Raw genomic sequence first — 22081 nt, 5'->3', positions numbered from 1 at the left:
GAGGGGGAAATGAGAGGGTGACAGGAAAAAAGCACAGAGAGCATGGATCAGCCCTCCTGAGAGGACAGAGATCCTTATTCAATCCCAGCTAGGAGGGAAGTTCATTTCTCCAAGCTGTTCTGCTGCCTCACTTCCAGTGCCTTGGATTCTGCATTGAGGAGGACGATGCTGAACGTTCTGGTTTGGCCAAGGCTCCACCTTTCCACAGAGACCAAATCTGAGCTGGTGGGGGATGGAAAAGAGAGAAGAATGCTTGGGAGGGGATATGGAGGAGGCAGCAGGGCTGGAGCCTCCAGATCCAGCCTCAGGCAGCCCAGGGATGTGGTTTTGTCTGGTGTCCTCACAATCCCAGAGAGAGAAGTGCTGAGGGACATTGGTCTGAGATATCTGCCATTCCTTCAGGATAAATGGAATAATATCCCAGATGTGCCAGCTCCCAGGGGAAATGGGGAACTTGGAAAGGCCAGCTCAGAATGGAGACATAAAATAGGAGGTGAAATGAGCTCTGCTCCATCTGCTTGACCACTACTCAACATGAGGTTATTGCATTTTTTCTTCACCCACTTAATCATCTTTTCTCTCTCTCCTTCTCTTTTCCATAGGACCACTCAAAAATGAAGAGCCCAAATCCATGTTTCCACCACTGGGCAGCCCAGGATGGGAAGAGGTTTCCCATGGAGGCTCCACACTTGCAGGTTTTTAAGACAAACCTTGAAAAAATGCAAAATAATATCTTATTTCATCTTATTGTTGACCATGCTTGGAGGAAGAGGTTGGACTCTAAACCTCCTGAAGCCTCTTCCAAGCTTTGACCATTTGACCATTTTTTCAGCTTCTAGAAAGTTTCCTAATTTTAAAATTATTTTAATAATTATTTTTTTTTAGATTTGAAAAAAAGCATTAATTTTTCAATTAACATTTTAAATTACTTTAATTATTATAATAATTATGCCAAATTTCAGTGGCATTTGTGAATTCCCTTCCTCCCTCTGTGATCATTCATTTGAGAGGGACTTTGCTAATTAATGAACCTTAGTCCAGGTCTAGTTGGTGACTGCTCTGGGGACTGCAAACAGGGGCTGTGACCTCCTGTCTTGGTTTGAAGAGCCAGGTGTCTGCTAAGGAGGGCAGGAGCCTCCCTTGAAATGGAAAATGCAAACCCCCTCCCTCCACATTCTTATAATTTTGAAATTAAGGGGCTCTCAGACAAAACTATGGGAGTAGGAATAACAGTTCTTTACTAGGAAAAATAAAAACACAAATGTAATAGTACAAACAAACAAAAAACAAACCACTGCCAGAGTCAGACCATGCCCTGCCCCCTGTGTGTCAGGGGGTGGCACAGCCCCATCCCATGGGGGCTCAGCCCTCCTGCAGTGCCAGCTGTGCTGCTGCTGGAGCAGGGATCCTGCACAAGGGGGGAGTTTTCCTCTGCAGCTCCAGGGCTGCTGCAGATGGGCCTGGGCTCCCTCTGGCAATGCAGGGCAGCAGAAAGCTGCTCCTCTGGCAATGCAGTGGGCAAAGGCTGCTGTGCTGCTCCAGGCTCAGATTGGATCCAGGTAGGAATGCTTGGCTCCTCCCCTGGGTGCAGCATCTCCCCATGGGATGCTGGAATTGGATCAGCCCTGCAGGGACACTCAGTGGCCATGGACAGCAGAGATCTCCTGGAGGGAGGATTGGCTGTGGGAGAGATAAAGAAAAAACTGCCCCATGGACAGCAGAGAGCTGCCCCAGCTCTGACAGATGGGGACAGAACACACAGCCCCATTTCCAACCTAAGTCACCTCCAGACCCTGCTGAGTTGGGATCAGCCTTCTCCCAGTCCCACCTTGCTCCTGGCTGAACCTCTCACTGCTCCACCCTGGGCCAGCTGTGGTGACATCGAGGTCACCCCAAAAAGGGCCCAGCAAGAGCCAGACTGGGATTTTTGGCTCCTAACTGGACCACTTGTCCCTGCTTAGGGCTGCACGTGATTTGCTGATTCTGCTGATGAATTCTGCTTGGTTTTCGCAGCATTAAAACATCCAGGGCTGGTCTCCTCCAGGTTCAGGGGTGCTCCTTTTCATATATATTTAATAGGTGTTTTTAAATGAGCTACATGGAACCTAATCAAGCAGTTAAGCTGCAGGATGAAGACAAAGTCCTGCCTGACATCAGCCTTAGCTCCATTTCTGCTGCAAAGCCTCAGCTTTACGGGTTTAGATTTGTAAATACTCCTCCTAAACCCAATAAATTAAAAGAGCCCCTGGTGTATCCTCGGCGTTCAAGACTGAACGAGCCCAATTAGCCTGTGAAGAGCGGTTCCCTGCAGAATAATTCCAGGGTTTGGGCCAGTCCATTGTGAAAATCATTTGCTGCTCTCCCTGCTCATTGATGGTTTCTCATTGAGCGCGAGAAGCTCCAAAGGTGACTTGGTTTCCTGCCAGAGCCTCGGTGTTGATTAACTCTCCTCTCTCTTTTTCATCATCCCGCTCCTTCGATTCTCTCCAGGCAGGCAAGGAACAAATGCAGCTTTTAAGGAGGGGGGATATTTCTTTTGCTGCTGTTTCCTCATCCCTGCTTTGTGTCCTTTGCTATTCCAGGGGTGTCTGTGACATCCAGCCCAGGGCAGGAGTGACAACAACCCTCTGCAACAGTCCTGGCGCCATGAATTACCCAGGATGGTCCCTACTTCGTGGAATTTATGCCCCATGTCCTCCTTCCCTCTGTCCTGTGTGGCTGTGGGTTTGGGAATGTGTTAGGAATACAGCCAGGCCTGTAGAGGGAAAATCATGGAATGGTTTGGGAAAGGCCTTAAAAGGACATTTACTGTAACCCCTGCCATGGCAGGGACACCTCCCACTGTCCCAGGCTGCTCCCAGCCCCAATGTCCAGCCTGGCCTTGGGCACTGCCAGGGATCCAGGGGCAGCCCCAGCTGCTCTGGGCACCCTGTGCCAGGGCTGCCCACCCTGCCAGGGAACAATTCCTCATTCCCAATATCCCATCCAGCCCTGCCCTCTGGCAGTGGGAGCCATTCCCTGTGTCCTGTCCCTCCATCCCTTGTCCCCAGTCCCTCTCCAGCTCTCCTGGAGCCCCTTTAGGCCCTGCAAGGGGCTCTGAGCTCTCCCTGGAGCCTTCTCCTCTCCAGGTGAGCACCCCCAGCTCTCCCAGCCTGGCTTCAGACCTCAGAGCATCTCCATGGCCTCTGGATTCACTCCTCAGGTCCTTATCCGTCCTAGCTAGGTCAGAACTCACTGTAGAATTGAGATCTGGCAGGATAATCTGAATTTCTGATGACAGCCACTCACTTTAAGCTGTAAAGGCCACACCAAACTTCCACGAAGCAGAAATCTCCTGTACATTTTCCTGGCAGTGTGTGGAGATTCTCCCACAAGCAGGGACATTTAGTTCATGGGTATTCCCAGGATTTAAGCGAAATAATCTGGATATTATCATCATTTCAGTGGTAAATCACATTCACCTCCTCATCAATACCATTTCTTTTACTCTAACATAGGTACCTTGCTCTACTGCACTGTTTTATGTTATTCTATAATTTACCAATCCTTCTTTCAGTTTTATCCTGTGTAGTAATTAATTCTGATTAAGATCTTTCATCTCTTATATCTTGCCTGTTCATTTATCTTGATAAATAATTCATTTTTATAAATAGATCTGATTTGCCAGCATTAAGAACTTGAGGGACAAAGTGATTCAATTATACCTCCATAACTTCCTTAAATTCAAACTGCTGCCAAAATCCGAGGCTAAGGAAGGATTTAGCTCCATTTAAACCCTTTTGGAAGGAGTTCAAATACACACTGACACTTCTCAGTGTTTCTTTGGGATAATTATCCTTTTCCTGGCATCTCAAACAGGAGAGTGGGCAGGAAAAACCTCAATTTACTCCTGGATGGGCCTGAGGTTGCTCTTGTGACTGTGAGATTTTAAATTTAAGGCTATAGGTAAATTCTGGACCAAGTTTTCCTCAGATTTACCAATGGAGCTTCCTCTGGAAATCTTCCAGGACCTACTCCCAAAATCTGTATGATAACAGAAGAGCTCCCCAGTGCAGACAGTGCCACTGGTTAGAACCAAGGTGGAATGCTGGATCCTATAAATGCCTTTATTATCTTTTTTCCTGTGGGGGAAAAAATATTTATATTTATTTTTATTTATTTATTTTTCTTTTGGTAAAAAAAATATGGAAAATGTTGATTCAGATGCAAACTCTCCTCCCTCATTTTCTCCCAGATGCTGGCTGCAGGTTTTCCCTGAACCATGGATCATACATCCTGCTGGAAGTCTCCTTCCCTGGGGATATTCTGAAGTCATCTGGCCACAGGACCCAGCCTGAGCAGGGAGGTGGGACAAGATGAGCTCCAGAGGTGCCTTCCAAGCCTGGCCATGCCCTGGTTCTGTGGGATTTTGGGTTTTATGGTGTGTTTGTGAAGGGTGCTCTGTGTAACTCAGGAATGGGGGAATTAGAGCCAAACAAGACCCTGGAGCATGGACAGTTTTGTGGGGTTACCAAGGTGAAGCCAAGGATGCCATGTCCTCCTGTCATGCAAAGAAAATTATTTATTATCTCGTTCTAGCACTTCCAGGTGACAAAGATTTGCAGGCAGGGGTGACTTTGAGCACACTTTATAGAAAATCCAGGATTTTGAATGGTGCTGGAATTTATCAGGTGTGCCACAACCACCCCAGAGACCTCAGGCTGCTCTTCATTCCTGCTGATCCCTGTGGTTTCCTGCTCAGGAGGCACCTGGTTCCCTTTCTTGGGTCAGCTGTCTCCCAGTGCTGGGGGTCCTCTCTTGGCAGGTCTTGGCACCATTCCATCACCAGTGCCCAGCATTCCTGTGGGGCCAGGCGCAGACCATGGCCCTCAGACAGGGCCTCTGATGCTCTTCCCATTCCTTATCTTCCAGAGAACATGGAAAAATCGTGGAATCCTAGAATGGTTTGAGTAGGAAGGGACATTAAAGCTCACCCAGTGTCACCCATACCATGGCAGGGACACCTCCCACTGTGCCAGGCTGCTCCAGCCCTGACCAGCCTGGCCTTGGGCACTGCCAGGGCTCCATGGGCAGCCCCAGCTGCTCTGGGCACCTGTGCTGTGGCAGTGCCCAAGGCCAGGTTGGACAGGGCTTGGAGCACCTGTGGAATGTGTCCCTGCCCATGACAGGGATGGAATGGGATGAGCTTTAAAGTCCCTTCTACCCCAAAACATTCCATGAGTCTGTGAAGAGGAAGATCCAGACTGATAAAATATGTAAAAAAAAAAAAAAAAAAAAAAGAATATAGTATAAAAAAAAGTGAGGTGGGATTTTCTTTCTCTTCCTCCACCCACACGACCGGCTGAGCACGCTGTCACCTGGAGCAGCATGGAACGGGTCAGCCCCAGAGCAGAAAAACTGGGAATGTTTTCCAGGCCACTGGCACAACCATGGCCCCTCAGTGGGAATGATGGCCAAACATCCAATGACAGCAAACTTACCCAAACTACTTTCAGCTTCCTAAAAATTCCCTGTGCAATCGGCAAATGATTGCTAAAGGAGAGCCACAGCTGTGGCAGGGGATCCATCCCACCTGGCTGACCTGTGCCCCACCCAGCCTGTGCACCCCACAGCAAATCCCTTGGATTAGCTGCACAAACTTGGAAGCACTCAGCCCCCTGCAATCACTGCAGCAGACAGATGCTCATTACTTCTCTTGAAATCTCTATTTTTCATAAATTTCATTTTCGCTGTTTGCAGCTTGGGCTCATTCCCAAATAAAGCAGGCAGTGATTGAGCCTGGCTTTATTGCTCCCACAATCCAAATTACAGCCATTATCCCAATCTCCCCCCTGCAATTATCCTCAGCCTGCACATTCCATCTCTTTATCCAGACAGACTTTGTGCTGATGGAAGGTGATAGACAGGCAGGCGGGGAGGCAGCGAATTCTCCCTGAGCAGCAGATGCAGAGCTGCAGCTCCAGCCCCTCTCTCCCTTCCCAGGATGCAGCTCTGAGTGGTTCCCCAGCTCTCAGGGACAGGAGATAATCAGACTGATACGAGGTGGCCTCTGTGAGCCCCAGCTGTTCCCCCAAGGATCAGGATTCCTGAATTTCTTCAGCCTTATTCCACCCTCCTGCAGGCTGGGCTGAGGCAAACCTGCCATCATGACATGGTCCTGTCATTTTATCCAGCCAAGCTGGGGTTTCTCTCCTCCAGAGAACCCATCTTGAACCTTCTGCATGTGAATTTGCTGCCTCACACATTCTGAGAATCTTTTTGCCTCAAGATTTGGAGACATAAACCCCAAATCTGCAACCCCATTGATAGCAAAACTGTTCATGGGGTTCTGGTGCCTCTCAGATGCCTTGAAATCACAGAATCCCAGGATGGTTTGGGTTGGAAGAGACATTAAAGCTCATCCTGTGCCTCCCCCTGCCATGGGCAGGGACACCTTCCACTGCACCAGGTTGCTCCAAGCCCCATCCAGCCTGGACTGTGCTGGGTTTGTTGTTTTTCTACCTTAAAATTCTCCTTGAACACCATTTTCTCTCATTTCCCTCACACCCACTGATGGGAAGCAGACCTTCTGTGCATCTTCCCAACGCCCAGACTGATCCTCTTGGAGGAGAACTATCAAGATTTAGAATCCAGACTGGACTTGGAGCTCCAGAGCTGGAATTAACTCCAGTCAGGTCATATTAAGTCAGGTCAGACATATTAGACCATTAAAAAGAGGGTCTGTACACCTCAGCTTTATTTCTGTGTAATAAAATTAAAAATTCCACGTAGAAAGTCCTTCTGGATGTGCAGGAGTGACCTTTAATGCCATTAAATCATTTAATGAGCCTATTAGGTGCACATTAGAGAGAAAAAGAGGCTTCTGGGGAGACACCTGGATTTCCACAAGTCAGGTCAGTCCCAGTGGGATGGGAGTGTCCTGGCCCCATGTCCTGGGATGCAAAGTCCCCGTTGCTGGTGCAAAAGGCCCTTCCTGCAGCACAAACATTCAGCTCCAGTTTCATCCCACATCCTAAATTCTGAGTTATTTAGGGGGCAGTTTCCACAAAATAAGATTAAAGTCCCTATTCCTTCCCTCCCAGCTTCCTTTTCCCAAGAATCCGCTTGAGTAGCAGTGAGAGCTTCTGGGGAAAGGAGAAAGTGTGCTGAAAGAGAGCAAATAAATACCCAAATTCCTGCAGGCTGGGTGAGTATTTTTGATTTAAAATCAAAGGTTGCTTGGTGTTAAGAGTTGCTGTTGTGCTTCTGTTTACACTCTCCCTGCTGTCTCCCACATCCCTGTCTTTTAAGGACGTTCAAGAAGGAATTTTTGGAAGATACAATTCCCCTGCCTCCTGATGGAACAAGGGAGACACTTGAGTCCTGTCTTCTGCTACAAGGGAGATCAGTGAAACTGCTCTGCCTTTCCTGACAGCAGAACTGAGCAGGATCAGCTCCTACTGGGGGGAATTTAAACTCCACAACAACAACCCTGGGCTCTGGGCAGCAATCCAAACGGGAAAGGCAAAGCGACCTGACAGACTCCATGAGCTGCACTGACATCTCAGGTAAGGAAACTTCAGGGGCAGAATAAACGGATCTGAAATATTTTGCTCTGATCTGCATTTCAAAGTAATTCTGTGAAATGGCCAGCCTGTTAAGAGGAAAAAACCCAAATAATCTCAAGAAGAGAAACCACTTTCTGTCCTTCAATTCAAAGGTTAAATGTGTTGAAATCCACTTCTGTTGAATTCCAAGTCACTGGGGTGATCCAGCTCCCTGCTGAATTCCTCTCCCTGCAGGGGGATTTTGGGACAATATCCTGATCATTCCACTTAAGAACAAATACTTAATTTGGGGGGTGGGATGATCCTGCATCTCTGAGGGATGTGGAAGCAGAGGAGACACCTTTCCTTTTTGTTCCAGTGAGTAGAGCATGAGTGGGACAGATTCCCTATGAAACATGGAACAGATTCCCCATGGAACATGGAACAAATTCCCTCTAAAACATGGAACAATTTCCCCATGAAACAAGGAACAGATTCCCCATGAAACAAGGAATACATTCCCTATGAAACATGGAACAGATTCCCCATGGAAAATGGAGCAGATTCCTCCTGAAACAAGGAACAGATTCCCGATGAAACACAGAAGAAATTCCCCATGAAACAAGGAACAGATTCCCCATGAAACAAGGAATACATTCCCCATGGAACATGGAACAGATTCCCCATAAAACATGGAACAGATTCCCCATGGAACATGGAACAGATTCCCCATGGAAGATGGGGACATTGTCCCTGTTTGGAGGTGGGGACACCACTCCAGGCCTTGCTAATACTGAATTTAAGGTGCTGTTGAGTGTAAAAAGATGCAATAACTTTGCAGGTTCATTTTCCTCCAAATGGCCCAAACCAGAATAAAACTTCTTTGTTTTTAATCACTGAAGTGGAATTGTTTCATTTTTCTTTTTGGCAAGGAAACTTGAAAACATCTGCTTGGGTTTGGATCAAATTGATTTTTTTTTTTCACTTTTTAACTCGGTAGTTGAACTGAAAAATCAATTACTCACCCAGCCTTCCTCCCAGCACATGTTCAGGAGCAGAAATTCTCTGGGTTTTATTCAATAGCAGGTGCTCAGCAATCAGAGAAAATGAGTGTTGGGACAATAGGATTTACCTGACTCTTCCTGTCTTGTCTACAAAATCCAACCAGGACTGCAGGCGTAAATCCCAAAGAGTTTCATTTCATGGTGTTCACTGAGCCAGTCTGGCTGGACATGCAAAACAGGATCTTGGTTGTGATCCTGATGGCTCCTGATGTTGTGGTTGGGTTTCCAGCCTCTGTTTAAGGATGAACAGAAGTTTCTTGGACCAGATAATGAGATTCCTTGGAGAACTCAGACCATTCCTGCCTCATCGTCTCCTGTCACAGCAGTCTCCAAAGGGAGGAGGTTGTCCCTAAATGGGAAGTTCTAACAACTGTAATTCTGCGTCATAATGAGAAAAACAACTTCATCAAGGGCATGTTTCCAAATAAACAGCTCTGCTGGCAGGAATTCTCCTTTCAGGCATCCCAAATTCTGCTGTCCTTCGTGTCCCAGCAGTGGTGGAAGGGTCCAGTTCACAGCTGGCGTGGTGCTGAAGGTTTGGGTGTCCAGGAGGTGACAGGATCTGCTCTGAAAGCTCTGTCTCCATCACATCCCTGCTGGAGAGCTCCAGGAAAATGCAGGATTCTCACCCATGTCCTTCCTCATGAGAGGATTTAATGAGTTCAGAGGGTCTGGAGGAGTCTCCCTTGTCAATGCTGGATGTTTTCTGCTTCCTCTGGGTGCTTTGTAGGTGATCATGAGATTCACAGGAGCCCCTGATCCCCATCAATGCCTGAGTCTCCTGCACCCAACATCCTTCTGGGACGGATGTGTGACATGGGAAAGGCAGGAATGAACCAGAGCCCTTCACCCTTCTCATCTGATGTGGCACTGGAGGAGGTGAGAGACAAAGCCCAGGACTCTGAATCTTGGCCCAGTCCATCTCTGGCTGAACCCACAGGTGAATCCTGCCCCTGAGGGGAGGGTTGGGATCATTCCTCTCTGGCCAGGAGGCCTCACCTGCCCCAGAGGGTCCTGCTGGCCTCGGGATGATTTTCCTACTGACCCTGCTGAGGAGGGGAGTGAGCCCTGAGCTCGGTAGGGAAGGGCTCTCTCCTTCTCCATCTCACACCTTCATCCTTCAATGTGTGGAACTGGTACTGAAATCAGCCAGATGGAAACTTTCTAACACAGATTGGAGCGTTAGAAATCAGGAATTCTGTGTGGCAGTGCTGGGCACTGGGAGGATCTGATTGAGTGCTGGGTGAACAGAGTTTTTATCTCACACTGATTACACATCCATGAGCTATCCCTGATTACTTGATGACATTTTACACAATCACACCCCTTATCAAAGTCCTTCTAGGGTTCCTTGGGTCTGTCTTCCATGTCTGGTGTCCTTTTAGGTGGCTGTTCCTCAACCCCCATTTTTGAGGAAGCCCAATATCTTCGTTTTCCATAATTTCTCCTTTGTCAGCTTTACAGAGCTGGGCTGGCTCCTGCTTGCGCTTTGCCTAAATCACATCCTTTATCTATTCTCCAAGGCTGTGCTGTTCTCCTGTCCTTATCAGACAGGAGATGTCCCTTGTTCTGTCTCTTTGTCCTCAGCAGAACCTGCCCCACAGCAGAGCCTCCCACGAGAGCAAAGCCCTCTCTGGGCACCCTGCTCTTCTCCAGGGCCATGGAATCCAGGATGGGCTGGGTGGGAAGGGACCCTAGAGCTCCTCTAGTTCCATGGGCACACCTTTTCCACTCCCCTCCCACCAATCACCTCTGCTGAGGTGAGAAGTGCCCAGTTTGTGCTCCGGTTCCCATTCCAGGTGGGATCCAATCCCTTTTCCCAGTGTTTTCTCTGTGCGAGGAGCTGAGAGCCAATCCATCACCTGGCATTGGCAGCAGGAGCTGACAGGGAGCTCTGAGGAGAACATAAAGCATCCAAACTGCAGCCTGCAACTGCTGCCTCCTCCTCTGACCTCCTTTAACCCCAGCCCTGCTCGAGCCTTCCTGGGCTTCCACCAAAATGAAAAGTCTGGCTCGTAAAACAGCTGGGAAGGAAAACTGACAGGAGAATAATAAAACCATCATGAGGTGAGAGCAGACGTGTGGCAGAGACAGCCTTGTGGAGCTCACCACGGGTTCTGTGGCTCTGGTGAGGAATTAAACCTCTCCATCTTCCCAGTGGATGCTCCCAGCTCCTGTCCTGGTGCATCCTCAGGGAAAGACAGACAGCTCCTTTTCCCATTTTCTCCTCATGCTGCTGGAGGTGCTGCCCAAGGGATAAATCCAGGCTGTGTAGCGCTGCAGGGAAAGGAATCACCCTCAGGGGGCTCAGTGTGGTCACACAAGGGGGACAGGGCTGGGGACAGCCAAGGGCTGGAGACATTCCCTTCCTCTTGTGTCTGGTTGAGGAAGTGAATGTTGGTTGATGCCTCAAGCTCCAAACTGGACCCTAAACACCCCCCAAGGGCGGCCAATCTGCTCTGGCTCTGCAGGTGCTCAGTCCCAGTGTCCTATGTCCCTTCTCCTGGGGCTGCAGCTCCTCCTGCACATCTGGAGATGGTCCTGGGAGCAGGGATCCAGCACAGGGCCAGGAGAGTGGGAATGGGATGGCAGCGCCTTTGGTGCCTGGTGGGAGCTGGGACTGCTCAGACTGAGGAGAGGAGACCTTGTCCATGTCCATCAGGATGGGCAGGAGCTGGATCCAGGCTCTTCCAGTGGTGCCCAGTGCCAGGAACAGGGACAGTGCTCAAAAAAATTGCAGTTCAGGAGGGCTCACTTTCTTGGTTTGAACACACAGGAGTCTGCTAAGGAGGGCAGGAGCCTCCCCTGAAATGGAAAATGCAAACCCCCTCCCTCTGAATTGTTATAATTTTGAAATTAGGGGGCTCTCAGGCAAAACTATGGGAGTAGGAATAACAGTTCTTTAGTAGGAAAATTAAAAATACAAATGCAATAGTACAAACAAAGCAAACCACTGCCAGAGTCAGACCATGCCCTGGCCCCTGTGTGTCAGGGGGTGGCACAGCCCCATCCCATGGGGGCTCAGCCCTCCTGCAGTGCCAGCTGTGCTGCTGCTGGAGCAGGGATCCTGCACAAGGGGGGAGTTTTCCTCTGCAGCTCCAGGGCTGCTGCAGATGGGCCTGGGCTCCCTCTGGCAATGCAGGGCAGCAGAAAGCTGCTCCTCTGGCAATGCAGTGGGCAAAGGCTGCTGTGCTGCTCCAGGCTCAGATTGGATCCAGGTAGGAATGCTTGGCTCCTCCCCTGGGCGCAGCATCTCCCCATGGGATGCTGGAATTGGATCAGCCCTGCAGGGACACTCAGTGGCCATGGACAGCAGAGATCTCCTGGAGGGAGGGTTGGCTGTGGGGAGATAAAGAAAAAACTGCCCCATGGACAGCAGAGAACTGCCCCAGCTCTGACAGATGGGGATAGAACACACAGCCCCAAACCACATCTTACAGCCCAGGGCATTCACTCAGACCTAAAAAGAAGAATTTTAGGGTTGGTCAAGCACTGATTGTCCAAGGATTCTGTGAACTCTCCATCCTTGGGGATATCCACACCCTGGTCCTGGACAGTCTGCTCGAGTCCTTGGTGATCTCCAGAGGTTCCTCCAACCTCAGCAATCCCGTGGTTCTCTGAAAACGAGGAACAACCAGGTGGAAATGCAGAAATTATGGTGTGTGTTGTGACATTTGGAAAAACACTGTTTACTTTAGCCCGACATTTATTTTTCTTTCCAGTACATGTTACTGCCGCTCTCATAAATAATTCAGGTTTTATAAGCCGGAGTATATTATTTAAAATGGTACAAATTAATCACCTTTAGTGCATTCTGGGGCTACTGTGTTATTTTTAATGAATTTGTAAAACACTCCTTAGGTGTACGAGCAGGATTCTCTTCCATTTGCAGGCCAGCCTGGACAGGATCAATATTTCATGGATTTTTGCACCTTATTCATATTTAGTTCTTCAAGGAAGGCTTTTTTCCCCAGTGATATGGGGACAAGACAGGTCCCTGGTGTGAGAAGTAGTGAAATAAATATTTAAAGAAATATTTATAGTTTAAATTTCAGGTGTTTTCACATCCAGGTCTCCTGGGCTGTTATCACACACAACCTGTGCTGAATTTTTCTGCATGAAATAGTCCAAAAAATCAACTTAAAGCCTCTCAAACACCTCCTTGTAATCCCAAAATGCAATAGAAGGAAACTTCTTGGCTTTTTTCCACTTTACCAGTGCCTGTCTTTTAAATAGGAGCCGTGTTTGTGGCCAAATAATGTCACTTGTTCTTTTCTTTTTTTAGCCCCCTCTTTAATGTTTGCAATATCTCATAGACAGAGCACGAGATGAGTCTGTTTTAATTAGCTCTGTCTTGAAAAAAACCTCTTTTGGGAAATAAATAAATAAATTAATACGTGCATATTCAACTATTAAAAAGAGGGTCTGTACACCTCAGCTTTATTTCTGTGTAATAAAATCAAAAATTCCATGTGGAAAGTCCTTCTGGATGTGCAGGAGTGACCTTTAATGCCATTAAATCATTTAATGAGCCTGTTAGGTGCACATTAGAGAGGAAAAAAGGCTTCTGGGGAGACACCTGGATTTCTGTGGGTTTAAGGTTGGCAAATTGGAAGATTTCTGTTGTGCTGGAAGGGCTTCCATGAGTTAAGTGGGATTGGAATTGGTTGTTGGATTAGAATTGGTTGTTGGATTAGAAATGGTTATTGGATTAGAATAGGTTACTGGATTAGAATTGGTTATTCACAGAATCAGGGGATGGTTCTGGTTGGAAAAACCCCCCAAGTTCATCAAGTCCAACCATGAACCCAGGTCCCCAACTGCCACATCCACGGGGTTTTTGACATTTCCAGGGATGGGGACTCCAGCACTGCCCTGGGCAGCTGTGCCAGTGCCTGACCACCCTTTCCAGGAGGAATTATCCCAAATTCCACCCTGGCCCTGCCCTGGCCCAGCCTGAGGCCGTTCCCTCTCCCCCTGTCCCTGTTCCCTGGAGCACAGCCCGACCCCCCCGGCTGTCCCCTCCTGGCAGGAGCTGTGCAGAGCCACAAGGGCCCCCTGAGCCTCCTTTGCTCCAGGCTGAGCCCCTTCCCAGCTCCCTCAGCCTCTCCTGGGGCTCCAGCCCCTTCCCAGCTCCGTTGCCTTCTCCTGTTTACTTGGAGGCAATTCTACCAAAATAAATATTAGCACAGAAACTACAAATGATGATAAATAGACCAAAGCTCAAAAAGGTTTGATTTTTTTTTCATATTCTGCAATAATACCTCTACCACCTTTCTTATCTTGAAAATAATCAAGCAGCTGATAATGATGTTGTAATGCAAATCAACAGATTTTGTTATTTTCACAGCATGAAGCATCAACAGTAAAGAAAACCACGTCCAGGCTTTATTAATAATTTTCCTCAGATGAAGGAGAACTAATATGTTGTTGGGAATATCTATCCTGCTTTTATCCCACAAGGATTTGCCATTTTACCGCTAAGTGAGGACTGAAAAAAAAGGGTTTCATTTGCTGTTGCAATCCCCAAAATCCATATTAATGATTGCTGGTACTGCAGGGATTTTTCTGCAGCAGATCCCTTCTCCTTTTCCCATATTCTCATTTTCCTCACGCAAACTTTTCAAGGGTTCTTCTCTTCCAACTTCCATGATAATGATATGAAAATAATCATATCAAAATAATGATATACAAAAATATTTTGTAATTATAGTCCATAAAATTCTAATGCCATCATTTGAGCACTTGCACTTGTCCCATTTGCATAGTGACTTATATCTGATGAACCACCCCAAGCAACTGAGGACCTACTTCCATATAAACTTCCAAGGCACATGGAAATTGCTGTTATATTTAGGGATTGATGGGACAGCTTCCCAGTTGGGAGAAGAGAAAAATTCTTTCTTTTCAGAGGCATCTTTTGCCTTGCTGCAGTCCCTGGAATGGTCACAATCCATGTGGGACATGGAAATTGCACCATGAGTGAGTCTTGGTCACCAGGGACCTGCCTTGGCCAGCCAGGACCCATCTAGCCCATATTTATGGATTAAAAATTCCCTTTTATCGAGAAAATATTTATTATGTAGAGTTATCTCAGCTCTATGTTATAGAAACGCATTCCAAGCTGAGCCTGATCCCAACATTTTGGGAAATCAGGCAGTTTTCAGGGAAGACAACCCCAGTCCAGCTCTGAGCCCTCCCTGCCAGCCAGGGATGGAGATTCCTGGAGCGCCAGGCAGGTCCTATCAGAGAGATGAGGTTGTAGGATGTCCCAAAGTCCTGCCCTGCCCTTTTTCCTCACTAAATCCTTGGAATAAAATGTAATTTTCCAGGTGGGCTGTGGTGGTTTAATCCCATTTGGGAGCTGAGCCCAGCACAGCCCCTCTCCCACTGCCCTGCCCTGAGGTGGGGTGAGAATCGAGAGGGTGAGAATAGGAAAAATCCTGGATTAAGGTAAGGACAGTGTGATGGGACAGAAAAGGAAGAAAATTATGATGATGATGATGATGATGATTGTAAAGAAATCAGAAAATACAAAAGAATTTATGCTCAGCTGCTCAGCGCTCACTGACAGATTTTTCAGTGCGCAAAGAACACCAACCACACAAAAAGAGCAGCTCCTTTCCCCCTGGCTTTGTGATTAGTTCCTGTTAAAAGACAAGGTTCCTCCAGGCTGAATTCCACCCTCAGAACCAGCTTTAATCAACGGTGGGGCTGCTTCCTCTCCAGGCTCTGCCTGATTGATGTGGCTTCCCTGGAACTCGTGGAGCAAATGAAATCAGGGTCATCTGCTGGAAGAAGCAATAAAAAATCACCTCGAGGAAGGAATCAAGGCCATCAGGGATCTGCCTTTAAAATAAGGGACAGGGAGCCAGCATAATTCTGGCTGTCACTTGCTGGTTCCTGTGACAGGGACCAGCCTGTGTGGACAAGTCTCCTGCTCCTGTGGCCCTGCTGAGCAGACAGAGCTTGGAAGAGACAATTTCAGGCCCAGTTTCTTTCCAGGCTCTGCTGGAGTGGCCCTTGGGTGACCTGAGCACTGCAGTGTGGGGGTAAAAGGGTGTCCCTCCATCAGAGCCACCTGCAAACTTCCTGGCATCCCAATTCCTGCCACCTCAGGAGCACCAGAACACCTGGAGGTTCCTGGAGCGGCCTGCAGCCCCTGGAGATGTGACAGCAGCGCCCTGACAGGTTTAATTGGGCAGAGAAAAGCAGGAATGGAGATCCTCAGCAGCTCCCAGCAGGCACTCGCCTCACTCATGTGGGAATAACAAGGATAAATCGATGGAATTTGGGGTTCCAGCCTTGTCTGGGCACTTGGCTGTAGCCATGATATTTTCTGGAAAATCCTTTCCTTAGGATTTTTTCTCCTGAGAAGCTGAGAGGCCTCAGGAACAAAATGCAAACAATGCTTATCTGCTGCTGTGGAATGCAACAGGTGCATCTGTGATTGGTCTCATGTGGTTGTTTCTAATTAATGGCCAATCACAGATCAGCTGGCTTGGACTCTCTGAGAGTCACAAACTTTGGTTATTCATTCCTTTTCTATTCTTAGCTAGCCTTCTGATGAAATCCTTTCTTCTATTCTTTTAGTATCGTTTTAATGTAATATATATCATAAAATAATAAATCAAGCCTTCTGAAACATGGAGTCAAATCCTCATCTCTTCCCTCATCCTCGGACCCCTGTGAACACGGTCGCACTTGGCATGAAGTTTGTCTTACTGGGCATGCTGGTGTTTGGCCAAAGGCTGGACCTGATGACCTGGAGGCTTTTTCCAAGCCTAATGATCCTGTGATTCTGTGGAGGCCCCAGGAGAGGATCCTGAGCCAAAACTGGTGCCACCCACGTCGGAGCCATCCCCTCAAACATCCACTGGGAATCTCCTCTCAGTCCAGCAGCCAGCTCGGGATGCCCTGTCACACACAGTGAGAGGGAAGAGTGCTGCCTGCTCCTTCAGGATCAGCTGGCACAGGAATTACAATGATCTTATTTGAGACATTCCAGATGGATTTTGCCCAATTCCTACTGAAAATATGATCCCAAGAGTTGCTTTACCCCAGATCCTGCTGGAGTGTGTCACTATAGGACATGAAACAATATGATGCAGACTTGCTGCTCTTTCCAAGGTAAAAAAGGGACTTTTATTTTTCTGACTCCAACATTTATAGATTTCCAAAACTGGCAGTGGATTGGAGGGTGACAGTGCCACCTCTCCAATGACACTGGACAAACGAACAGCCCATCAAACTTCTCCTCCTCCATAAATGAATGCAAAACTGTAAGTTATTTACAGAAAGTGTGTGAGAAAGTTCGTTACAAGAATGTAAACATCAGAAGGCTTAGAAAATCTTAAAAAATCAAGGGGACAACATTCCAGATGGATTTTGCCCAATTCCTACTGAAAATACGATCCCAAGAGTTGCTTTACCCCAGATGCTGCTGGAGTGTGTCACTACAGGACACAAAACAACATGACACGGACTCGCTGCTCTTTCCAAGGTAAAAAAAGGCTTTTTATTTTCTGACTCCAACATTTATAGATTTCCAAAAGTGACAGTGGATTGGAGGGTGACAGTGCCACCTCTCCAATGACACTGGACAAACCAACAGCCCATCAAATTTCTCCTATTCCACTAAAAGAATGCAAAACAATAAGTTATTTACATAAAGTGTGTGAGAAAGTTCGTTACAAGAATGTCAACATCAAAAGGCTTAGAAAATCTTAAAAAATCAAGGGGACAACATTCCAGATTGATTTTGCCCAGTTCCTACTGAAAATACGATCCCAAGGGTTGCTTTACCCCAGATGCTGCTGGAGTGAGCTCCTCTGGCCCATGGTGTGTTGTGACTGAACAAAACAGCTCTTCCTTGCTCTGGCTCTTTGGGGATAACACAGGGGATTACTCTGATTCTCCATTTCAGCTTCTCCGGAGGATTTGTTTCTGCACCCTGGAATGTGTGCTCAGCATTGAACAGCCCTGCCCTTCATCCCCTGCTCCCCATCTTCCTCAGGAGCCTGCTCCTTCCTCTGGATGCTCCTCCTGATGCCTTCTCTGGAACCAAGAAGCTCTGGATGCTTGGGCCAGTGTGGGGACAGTGGTGATGCCTCACAGATGGCCCTGAAATCCTGGCAGGCACAGAAAGAAGTGTTGGAAGCTGCAGGTTCCCAGAGGGGCTGGGAATTGTGCTTTCCATGAAATAAATGCAGCAGCTCCTCCAAGAGCTCCAGCTCATGTTCCTAACAGCCCTTTTCCCTGCGTGCCTGGGATCTGTGTTTCCATCATGGCCCTGCTGATGCTGGGTTGTGTTCCAGGCAATAAATTGAGCTCCTCCCTGGCCACTCCTGAGCTGCTGCTGGGTTCTGTGCTCACAGAGATCAGGGGAGGAGAAGAAATCAATCCTGCTTTTTTCCCTGTGTAAAATTACACTGAATGTGTTCCAGGGGAGGAAAGGTGCTGCAGGAGCAGGACTCTCCACGTGTTCCTGCAGAAGGAGGGAAGGGGAGAAAAATGAGCTCTGCAGCCTTTTCTGACCCCTATCTTATACCAGATGGACACACTGACACTCACTCAGGATGGCCCCAGCTTTTCAGGCCCCTTGCCATGGAACAGGGCTCTCCAGACCTGGCAATACCTGTGGGATGGCACCTTGGGCTCCCCACCTTTCCCTCAGGTGAAAGGGATTGGTTTCCACACTCCCGAATTCCAGCGCTGACTTTGCCCTTTAGTTCCTCCCCACTCAGGGTCACTGGGCCAGCCTTTCCCCCTCCCCACACCTCAGGGAAAACACTGTGATCCCTCAGGAGCATCCCTGGGAGAGAAAACATGAGCTGTGTCTGGAAAATGTGTCTGGGTGACTTTCCCAGCTGACCTGGTGCTGGTGTCACCGTGGCTGTCCCAGCTGACTGGGATGAGCAGCTGTAGGGACAGACTGAGCAGTGTCTGTGTCTCCTTCCATTACTGCTTGGGATTGAATTTGCCCTGGGATCAATGGTGTTGCTCAGATACATGGGCAGCAAATCCCTGGGGGATTTATTCCTCCTAATTTTTAATGCCTCTGTCTGATCACATCTCTGTGGGCTCCCTTTGCAGTGTCTGGAGGGAAAGTGACACTTCCAGGTGCTGTTCCCTGACCTATTTTAGGCTTCAGGCCAGGATTAATGGCAGTTTGGGCTCTGTTGCTTGTCCTGCTGAGAGCTGCAGAGGGACACATGGAGCCAGATGAATCCCACTCCCAATAATTGTGGGATGCAGGGGACATTACCCACTGACAAATAACCAGACAGACGCCCGGGTTTGCCCCATTTTTCCAGAGTTATGACTTCATATTTTCAGCAGACAGCACAGGTTACACCTGCTTCCCATTGGAGTGGGTTGTTTACAGCCATAATGGATTAAATTTTAGCTCCAAATCTGTTGGAGAAGAGCTCCATCCTGGCAGCAGGCAGGAATTATTGCTGAGCTGTGGCCACGGCTGGAATTCAGGTCCCTCTGAGCAGCTCTGTGTGACACTGCCCAAAGCTGCTGTGGGGAACAAACCCAGCAACAATTACTCCTGAATAATGCCTGCAGGTCAGGCTCCAGGTGTAGATGAGTAATGCCGTGGTTGGCTCTCACAATTAAAAGGCAAATATCATGTATATATGTTAAGAGAAGTTTTATTAAAAAAAAAAACCAAAACACCAAAAACAAAAACCACCAAGAAGGAAGAGTAAGAGGGCTGAGTACACTGAGTATAGACCAGAGAAATGAGAGCTGCATGTTTTATGTCCTCTGCAAAAAGATTCCACAAGGAGGAGAAGATGGCTCTGGGCTCAGCAGGTGGACAAAGGGATGGATTGGGAGAGCTGGGAAAAGGAAAACCACGGCAGGCTGGGATGATGGGATGATGCAGAAAAGGCTCATTAAAAAATCTGTTTCAAATGGCTGTTGCAGGGATCTCGGGGCTTTGTCTAAACCCATTTGTGTGTGTGTGGAATGAGCTGGTGCTCCATGGAAACGTGATCCTGGTGGAGCTCCCCACTCCAGCACTGTGGGAATGCTGATCCCAGAGCCGGAGCTGCTCCTGCTCTGTGCCTGGAAAGCCCTGGAATGCCGAGTGGGCTCCTGCTCCTCCCCACTGGGAGGTTGATGCCTCCAGGACCTGAAGCTCATCCCAACAGTGGCATTTCAGCATACACAGCCCCAAAAAACTGGCTTCTATTTTCCTCAAAAAAAAAAATCCCCATTTTCAGTTGGATTGATGTGGGTCTTTTCCCTTATTGCCATGTTTTCTTAGAGGAAGACACTTCCTTTGTAGCTGCTCAAATGATCACCGTGGAGCCTGCCCACCACGCCCTGTCAGAGCTGCTTGAGCAGCCCGGAATTATTGATTCTGGCCAAGCCAGAAACCACGGATACAACGAATTCCCAGGGAAATCTTGGCAGCCCCCGGGAATGCCAGGCCCCTGCTGGGCTGCCAGGGCAGGTTCAGCTTCAGGGGGCAGCACTGCAGCCCCTGGGACGTGGGACAGGCACACCCAGCCAGGCTGGTGAGACAGAGGAGCAGGGCCATGGCTGGCTCTCACAATTGTCAGGAAAATTAACCCACAAACACCAGAGCTTTGTGTCCAAAGAGGAGACAGAGGAGTCCTTTTACTTTATTCCAATAAAGGCAGAGGCCATGGGGCATTCCCCTGGGGTCTGTCAAAGTTTTGGAGGACGCAGCCTCCTTTTTATCCCAATTTCCAGCCACATTTCCCTTCTCTCTTTCCCCATTTCTGAGGTTCTTGAGAGGTTCAGACTTCCCACAATGCCCTGATACCAAAGATTTCCCTCTAATGTATAACCTTCCTCCTATAACCCTAGGGCTTTTTCTTCCCCATTGTTTCTTTCATCTTTCAATGTCCAATTTCATTTATCAGCAAACCTAAAGTTTATTTGTAAAAGCAAATCTCTTTTTCCATTCATCAATCAGTGGAATCCTTCCCATTGTTTCTTTTATCTCCCAGTGCTGGTTTTATCTACCAGCAGACCCACAGCCAGTTTGGAAAGACAAATCCAACATTCCTCTCACAATGAAAAGGCAAATATCATGTATAAGTGTTAGGAGAAGTTTTATAGGTTTATAGTTGTGTTTTACCCCTCCTTGTGTTGTTATCAGGGGTGCCCTGGGTTTGGGACATTTGGGAGGGTGGGATTGTTACTGTGGCAGCACCTGAGCTCCAAACAGGATTTAAGGAATGATCTCCAGCACTGGGCAGGGAAGAGGAGTCGATGGACAGAACTTTGGGGGAGCTAAAGGGTTAAAAGGCCAAACCTCCATGGTGTGGGTGAGCACATGGTGGGGACAATCCTCTGCTCCCGGTGCTGTAATATTTTCTCTATTCAGTCTTCTGTTGGGTTTTTTGATAAGGTTTTAATAAACCTTTTACATTTTTGGAAGTGAGGATCATTTCTCACAGTTACCTTCACTGGGATGTGAGCAGAGCTCTCTTTTAGGGTGAGGAGGGTAATTAGTGGGGAAAGCAGAACCCCAGTGCTGGCAGGGCTGTGTTTGCTGCTTGCTCCTGCTCTCACTTCCCCATGGATGACCCAGAGCCTCGTTCTGCACCCACAGGAGAAGGGAGAAGAGCAGGACAGAGCTGATTTCCTGGGATTGTACTGAGCCCCTGTGCCCTGGCATCCTGTCCCCATCCTCTGTCCAGCCTGAGAGCTGATCCATGTCCTGCTCTCTGCACTCTCCCACAGACTGGATCCAGAAAAAACAGCAATTTTTCCTTTGTTTTTTCCCTGTTCTTCCCTACTGGGAGAACCCCCAGACCCCATTAATCCCCTTTCAAGGACAGCTCTCTCCTGTGGTTTCTCCAAGGCCCAACTCCTGTTTCCTGTGCTGTCCCACCCTCCCTCACCTGTGACTGAGGCTCTGTCCTCCCCTCCCATGTGAGGTCCCAGATAACGATGGGATTCTGCACTTATCTCTGCAGGGCCGGGTTGGATGAAGATTTGCAGTGCCTGGGAGCTGCTCCCTTTGTTTTCTGTGCATGTCTCCAAGCAGGAGGCTCTGGGAGAGTCCAGAAGCTCCCTTGATGCTCCCTTGAGACATTCCTGACCTGTCTCTGGTGTCTGTCATCTTCACACCTTTTCCCTGTGTTTCATATTCCTTACAGTCACCTCCACTCTGAAATTCCCTGAATTATCCAATTGCTCCTTCATGACCTTCTGCACCCCACTGTGGTTTCTTCCACCTTTTTCACCTCTCCTGCATTCCTGTTCTGGATGGGAGGGCCCAGAACTGCCCCAGCATCCAGGCACAGCTTTGTCATGGATTTACCAGCAGAGGTTTATGGTGGATTTACCAGAATCACACACAGATTCCTTGTGTCTGTCCTCTCTTGTCCTGATAATTCCATAATTTGATTTGCTTGCTTTGTGTGCTGAGCTGATGCATTTATGGAACTGATAAAATCTCAGTGCCTCACTCTGGAATGACAATAATCCACTTGGAGC

Source organism: Camarhynchus parvulus, chromosome 15, assembly GCF_901933205.1.
Source record: "Camarhynchus parvulus chromosome 15, STF_HiC, whole genome shotgun sequence".
NCBI classification, from domain to species: domain Eukaryota; kingdom Metazoa; phylum Chordata; class Aves; order Passeriformes; family Thraupidae; genus Camarhynchus; species Camarhynchus parvulus.
Note: the sequence above shows the minus strand (reverse complement) of the source record.